The sequence below is a fragment of the Polyergus mexicanus genome, unplaced genomic scaffold (assembly GCF_030449975.1).
Source record: "Polyergus mexicanus isolate NDT 795.1 unplaced genomic scaffold, iyPolMexi1.0 SCAF_19, whole genome shotgun sequence".
NCBI classification, from domain to species: domain Eukaryota; kingdom Metazoa; phylum Arthropoda; class Insecta; order Hymenoptera; family Formicidae; genus Polyergus; species Polyergus mexicanus.
Genome location: NW_027223339.1, coordinates 5,461,336 through 5,470,171, shown reverse-complemented (window position 1 = coordinate 5,470,171; position 8,836 = coordinate 5,461,336).

The following is an 8,836-nucleotide window of genomic DNA, read 5'->3' as shown; positions in this document are numbered from 1 at the left end:
TTATATATAATTTTTATTACATATGTTCCTAAAATGTGATCATTAAAAGTAAAGTATGATTTCAAATTGATATCTAATTTGAATCAAATGCTCATCACACTTTTGTATATTGGAGACTTGACATAAGAAAACTTACGTTTAATATTATATATATTTATATAGAAAATTTTTTTTATTAAAAAAGATTGCGCATCTCCCAAAGTACTAATAGCATTGCAAAAGAGAGAGAAAGGGAGAGAGAGAGAGAGAGAGAGAGAGAATTGTAATTTTTGATGAGAACATTTGTAAAGTACAAAATACGAATGTGAAGAGAATGTTTTTGTAAATAATTACAATAAAATATATAAAAAATATATACTACAATATATATATATATATATATATATATATATATATATATATATATTGTAGTATATATATATATGTACTAATAATTTTTTTTTTTATTTCGATAATTATGTCAAGCCTTCGATTACATAATTATGCACAAGTTGCAATTTTTTTCGGCGTCCAAAATATGAATTGTATAGAACCCGGACATACATCCATAACAATCATCCGACGAATTAGCATGTAACTTGTACATATAGGCCGTACCTAATTCGTAAGGATATTTTTTGTATGCAGCAAAATCTTGCGTAAATTATTATATCGTTATATGATCGATCTTGCGATGATCTGCGGAGAATAACGTGTGTTCACAGTGGCGTAAAGAAGATCAATGTTTGGATCCAATTTCAATAAATTTGTCAAAGCTATTATAATGCATCAATATTTATGAATATCAATTGCGATCGCGTGGAAAGTCAAAAACGTAAAGAATTATAAAACATCTTTTTTTATCATACTTTTTTCTATTTTGTTGATCAACAAAAAATTGTGATGAAGATATGAAAGAACTTTAAGAATGGAAAAAAAACTATTTTTTAAATAGTGATAAATAATGATTTAAATGATATTTCCATCTAAAAATGGAAATATAAGAGATGTAGATTAAGCTATTATTGTTCTTATAATATGTATGTGACACAACAAAACCGATTGTTTAATAATTGGAATCTATTATGCCCAAAGAAAAACACTAAAAAAATTGGATTAAAAAATGCCGAGGAACTAAGTCCTTATATGTAGATTTTCTTAAAGATAAAAATAGATTAGATGTTTAATACAAAAAATTTCTTATACAAATCATTGCTCTCAAATTATTATAAATTTGCAATAAGTTTTCCGATCAATTTCTAGTTGATTTTCTTTTAAAAAAACTAGTTTATTAATATCTATTGAATTAAATTACAAAAGATAAAAGAATTTTTATGAGTTAAGTAATAAAATAGTAAATGGAATAACAAAAAATAAAATAACAAAATGTTATATTTATTATTTTATTTTATGTAGATTTTTCTTAAACAAAATAAAAATTAAAAAAAAAACAAAAGCTAAGGAAATTTTTGTTAAAAGGAATTCCAATGCACGTCGTAGATAAAAAAAGTATTTTAGAGATCAATAATTATGTCCTTCTACGATATTACAGCTTCTTCATTCGACAAAATAATTTCGAATGTGTATCGATAAACCAAGTGGAACAAAGTTGAATAGTGAATGGATGCCGAGTTTGTTACTCTTATCGTGTAAATATCAGTTGTAATGTTGCGTGTTTAACTTGTAGAGACGAGTTCATGTAACTACTGTAAATAGCAACGTTTAACGGACTATGATGCGCGTTTCCGCTTCCAGCGGAACTCCGCCACTGTGTACATGCGTCAGCGATTATTCCAGTAGATGCATGGAGGCTTACGCGCTAGCGTTGGAAATCTACGCATAGTCTACATATAGAATATCTGAAGCCTCATTCACGCAAATCATGGCTATTTATACTCCATTTAGTGCTAAATGTGGCTATATAATTCTCAATCTGTAATAATATTAAATGTGATATTCAGATTCGACAAATAAAACTGGAAATAGATTGCCACGTTTAGCGGAAAATATGACAGTTGTTATCTAAGTTAATGATAAAATAGTAAATATACTGATTGTTCTATTATCGATTCGGGATTTTGTATTTTGCAAATACAATACTAAAGAGAAAAAAAGAAAGAGAGAAAAGTATAAAGAAATATATCGATATCAAGTCCATTAAATGATGAAATTAATTTTTTCTATATGCAACAAATCTTTTTATCAAAAATTTTTCAAATAATGCTACTTAATTACTTCACAATATACCTTATATATTCTATGTATAGACTATATTATGCATGGTGCACTGTACTGATACAATCGTAACTCAAAAGAATATTTCAATAATATCGACTATTAACTTTTTTTTTTCATATATCATTGCCTGCATTAGTCTTTTCGGAAAATAAATTTTTTTGGTTACAATTTTGCATTGACAGTGCGACATGTGGATTTTCAACATCATATGTGGTAATATTGACCTTTGCAATGCTGTAGAAAGAGAGATTGTTGAGACAAAGTTACGTTAATGTTCTTTTTGTATCCCAAAGTGTATATTTATACCTTCCTTGAATCTCGCAAATCACATTCATCGACGGAGAAGAAACACAACAATGATGAAACTTATTATCGATGGCCGTCGATTAATTGTTAATTGCATCCGTAATTCGCTTTTAGTGAATTTGTGACTAATTTAGATATCTAAAGGATAAATGCGCGTCTGCAATTAAATATTTCTCACACGACCAAGATTATATAAAGAACAACTATCTCTGAAATATATGTCGCTCTCAATGTTCGATCCCGATGATGAAGGCTTTTTCTAGACCGAACAAAGCTGCAGTGCGAGTAACGAATGCACATACATATCCATGATATGCTATAAAGATTGCTAACGTGGGACACAACTAATTTGGTATATATGTGGAAACTAGTTGTACTAATTAATTAACACGTAAAATAATTGTTTCCTCTTTTATTTAAATTGTTAATAAAAATATTGACAAGAACTGAGAAAAAATATGAAATTGACGCAAACTTGAATTTTGAAACTTGCTATTTTCTAAATGTAATATTCCAAATTCAATGGGTTAAGTTGATTAAGTTGCACGTTTTATAATATTTTAATTAAAAAAAAAAAAAATTTAGTTATATTCAACCTAAAAACTTCATATTTCTTTAAATATGTGAACTATCGTCGCTCTTTTATCCTTTATCATCTTAAATTTAATTTTGTTCTCCATATCGCTCGCGTCTAGAACAGATATATATGCATATTATTCGTATATAAATATTGACTCGTAAAAAGCGCTATGTAAACCCGAATTGACTCGAAAGAAAGCGAATCTACCAAGTCGCACCATTTAAATAAAAGTTAGAATATCTTTATTTCTCAAATAAATTGCGATATATTCAATAATCGATTAAAAAAGATATTTTGCGTTCTTACAGATTTATGCATTCATATAAACTTATCAAATTATTTTCATTTATAATAGGATCTAGCAAAGCAAATTGAATTGTTATTGTCGTACTAAAAGAAATGTTAATTTTGTTCTCAAATATACCGAAATATGTTTCGCACAAATGTAACTATCGCCGAATGTGCACGTTACTGAATGAATGCTAAGTTGTCGGCAAAAATTCGCCTAAACGATGCAGCCTAATCGAGAAAATTACTCTTAATATCGGAAGTGTGAGCAAGTTAATTCTGATCAGATAAGAATAAATCTGCGTATAGATTTTTCTTTCTATCTCAAGGCGCTTTATTCTGACTGCGAGATCGTTAAAAGCATACAAGATTGGATAATGAATTTCTAGATTAGCTTAATCTCGCTGACACGGGTGATAATAAAAGATTTGCATACATATGTAATATATAACAGCGTCGGATATATGGTCTCACATTCAATCCTTATTTTTGATAGAAAGTGTGTGATTACTTATAGTATTAAAATTTGCGATAATTGCGTTATCAGTAATAAACGTGAATCTAGCGTGTTTACATTATATGTGTGTCACATTAAACGTAGTTTAAATATGACATAAATGCATTGGATTTTGTAATGTTAATATTTTAAAGTAGCGTTCAACTTTTTCTAATTAATATAATCACAAAGTAATACTTCAATCAAATGTAATATATTCTTTACAATAACTCTAATGAAAATAAGTTTAAAAACGATGAACATGAATTTAAAAAAGATTCACAAAAATATTTTACAAAAATGCAAAGAAATGTTGATAGGTGCATTTAGAAAGAAAGATACACTTTTTCTATAATAAATAGTTTGGGATAAAATTAATTAAATATTTTTTTTTTACAAATGAGAAATTTACGATAAAAGCAAATTTCTGTCTAAATCACACAAATAAATAAAACTCAGATTAATATATCCTGGAAGTTTCAAATATATATTTGTTGTCAATTTAATCATTTTAATTTATAAATTTATATTCTTTTAAGCTACTTTGTACTTTATACATCTATAAATCCGTCGCTGAGCTTTAATAGGAGTAGCATCGTTCGTATGCGATTAAAAGAAAATTGATCGTTTGTGGAAAGTTTGTGGAAGTTTAAGAAATACATAACCAATTATACAAAAATATACAAAAATCAAGCAAGCGTTACTCTTAATCTTTAATTGCCAAATAATGTATATAATAATATATTTATGATATAAATAATATATCGTAAATATATTATATCGTAAACATGTTCATATGTTTGTGGATATTTTAAGTAAAATTCAATTTTTTATTAAATTTAGAAGACCATATAAGACACACGATTCAGATTGATATATCTGTCTCTAAAACTTATTTTATTATATATAATCTTTTTATATTTAATAGTACAAAATCTTTTTTTGTTTTTTTAACACTTTCGATAAGATTTCCACCGACGATTAAGATTATACATAGATTATTAATATGATCGTTCATTTTTTATAAGAAACGCTTTAGGATAAATACAATATGAGCGAAATGAAGATTGGATATCTTTGATGTATTGTCACGATGTTTTACAGAATTCTGTGTAATCGTTGTAACCACGACGGTGACGATCGCGCACGATCGAGCAACTCGTATCGACATAGTAATTAACACGATTTCTAGGATAGAGTAACGTTTATCGAGCAAGCTACGAGTCACGGTGTTTAAGTATAGCGATCTTTTAGATTTTATATATCGCGTGTGTGAGAATATGCAGAAGAGCGCGTGCGATAGCGAGATGTCGCGTGTAAATGCGTGTGAGCGCGCGTGTCACAGAATTTAGGTTCGACAAGTTAATAAATCGTATTTTCGAAATAAATCTTTTATACATTTACTTACCTTCTCAACTTCCCTACGTTTTAATTTTTTTTTCATAAATAACATAAAAAAAAAGATGGTTAAATTTTTTTAAAGAATTGTATTAGCATGAGCAAGATTTTTTGTAAATCTATAAAATCTGAAGCATTTTTCTTTATGTTATAAATATTGCATCAAACAAACTACGATCTACATTTATTGTAATACTAACAATATTATATCGCAATATCATGAAAAATATGTAATATTGTACTATAATATAAATAACTTTCTACCAAGTTTTTTATTTTTAAAATACTATCTTTTTACAAAATTTTTTTCAATCTATAGTTGATAATTAAAAATAATTTATGTATTTATTATTAAAAATACAGCATTTTGCATACTCTCTTTTATTATAAGACGCATATTTTAAAGGCAGTAAATAATTTTATTAAAATTATATATATATATAATATGGTAAAAAATAAGAAAAAGGATAGAATATATATATATAACTAATAAATCATATTTTTCGCCATTCTATCCTTTTTCTTATTTTTTACCATACTATATATGTATATATATATATATAATTTGAATATATATAAATTGCATATATATATATACAATATTGAATTGAATATACAAATATTATACAAAGATTTGATGGAATATATGATATATATAGATATGTGTACATATTTTTCCCAAATATATAATTGACGCAATTATAAACAAAAAAATATATTTTTATAAAAATATATATAAATACATTTAAGCAAATTAGAGATTATTTTAATTTAAAATTGTTTTTAAACCAAAAGATTAAACTGTATTAATAATTTAAACTGATTCAAGAATAAAATATCTTATTATGAATAAAAATATTGATAAGTTTCTATATATGTATTTGCGTGAAAATATATGCACATGAAATTATATGATTGCGCATACCTGTACATATATACATACCTGATGATCGTAACACAATTGCATTTTTACTGCAACTCGATGAGAAAATCATTTGCGATTCTGGTCGATTCTGCGTACAAGAATGGATTGTTTATACGGAAATCACGGATATTGATGTGTAACAGCGATTGTTTACCGTTGCGACAAAGTCAAATATATCCTGCAATAAACACTCGCGATAACATTTTTCGAACGTTAAATTCACTCGCAATAATACTTTTCGGTGGTTAAATTCACTCGCTATAATACTTTTGCGCACTGGATTTACTTTTAAACAAACGGATGCAAACGATACAAAACGATTTAATCATGATTTTGCAATCTGTCGCGACGCGTTTTGTAATTAATCGTGAAACGAGATCCATCGAGGCGCGCACCGCGATTCAAAATATCTCAAGCGATCAGTCGCGGACTACAGAATCTATCTAGATGGACAAGCCGCATGTCGCATGTACGCATACGCGCAGGAATATTGACCAATCGCTGCGTCTACAATAGAGATTTTAAGCCCTAAGTCTTAAGAAATTGACTATATGATATATATAGATATGTGTACATATTTTTCCCAAATATATAATTGACGCAATTATAAACAAAAAAATATATTTTTATAAAAATATATATAAATACATTTAAGCAAATTAGAGATTATTTTAATTTAAAATTGTTTTTAAACCGATAGATTAAACTGTATTAATAATTTAAACTGATTCAAGAATGAAATATCTTATTATGAATAAAAATATTGATAAGTTTCTATATATGTATTTGCGTGAAAATATATGTACATGAAATTATATGATTGCGCATACCTGTACATACATACATAACTGATGATCGTAACACAATTGCATTTTTACTGCAACTCGATGAGAAAATCATTTGCGATTCTGGTCGATTCTGCGTACAAGAATGGATTGTTTATACGGAAATCACGGATATTGATGTGTAACAGCGATTGTTTACCGTTGCGACAAAGTCAAATATATCCTGCAATAAACACTCGCGATAACATTTTTCGAACGTTAAATTCACTCGCAATAATACTTTTCGGTGGTTAAATTCACTCGCTATAATACTTTTGCGCACTGGATTTACTTTTAAACAAACGGATGCAAACGATACAAAACGATTTAATCATGATTTTGCAATCTGTCGCGACGCGTTTTGTAATTAATCGTGAAACGAGATCCATCGAGGCGCGCACCGCGATTCAAAATATCTCAAGCGATCAGTCGCGGACTACAGAATCTATCTAGATGGACAAGCCGCATGTCGCATGTACGCATACGCGCAGGAATATTGACCAATCGCTGCGTCTACAATAGAGATTTTAAGCCCTAAGTCTTAAGAAATTGACTATATGATATATATAGATATGTGTACATATTTTTCCCAAATATATAATTGACGCAATTATAAACAAAAAAATATATTTTTATAAAAATATATATAAATACATTTAAGCAAATTAGAGATTATTTTAATTTAAAATTGTTTTTAAACCGATAGATTAAACTGTATTAATAATTTAAACTGATTCAAGAATGAAATATCTTATTATGAATAAAAATATTGATAAGTTTCTATATATGTATTTGCGTGAAAATATATGTACATGAAATTATATGATTGCGCATACCTGTACATACATACATAACTGATGATCGTAACACAATTGCATTTTTACTGCAACTCGATGAGAAAATCATTTGCGATTCTGGTCGATTCTGCGTACAAGAATGGATTGTTTATACGGAAATCACGGATATTGATGTGTAACAGCGATTGTTTACCGTTGCGACAAAGTCAAATATATCCTGCAATAAACACTCGCGATAACATTTTTCGAACGTTAAATTCACTCGCAATAATACTTTTCGGTGGTTAAATTCACTCGCTATAATACTTTTGCGCACTGGATTTACTTTTAAACAAACGGATGCAAACGATACAAAACGATTTAATCATGATTTTGCAATCTGTCGCGACGCGTTTTGTAATTAATCGTGAAACGAGATCCATCGAGGCGCGCACCGCGATTCAAAATATCTCAAGCGATCAGTCGCGGACTACAGAATCTATCTAGATGGACAAGCCGCATGTCGCATGTACGCATACGCGCAGGAATATTGACCAATCGCTGCGTCTACAATAGAGATTTTAAGCCCTAAGTCTTAAGAAATTGACTATATGATATATATAGATATGTGTACATATTTTTCCCAAATATATAATTGACGCAATTATAAACAAAAAAATATATTTTTATAAAAATATATATAAATACATTTAAGCAAATTAGAGATTATTTTAATTTAAAATTGTTTTTAAACCGATAGATTAAACTGTATTAATAATTTAAACTGATTCAAGAATGAAATATCTTATTATGAATAAAAATATTGATAAGTTTCTATATATGTATTTGCGTGAAAATATATGTACATGAAATTATATGATTGCGCATACCTGTACATACATACATAACTGATGATCGTAACACAATTGCATTTTTACTGCAACTCGATGAGAAAATCATTTGCGATTCTGGTCGATTCTGCGTACAAGAATGGATTGTTTATACGGAAATCACGGATATTGATGT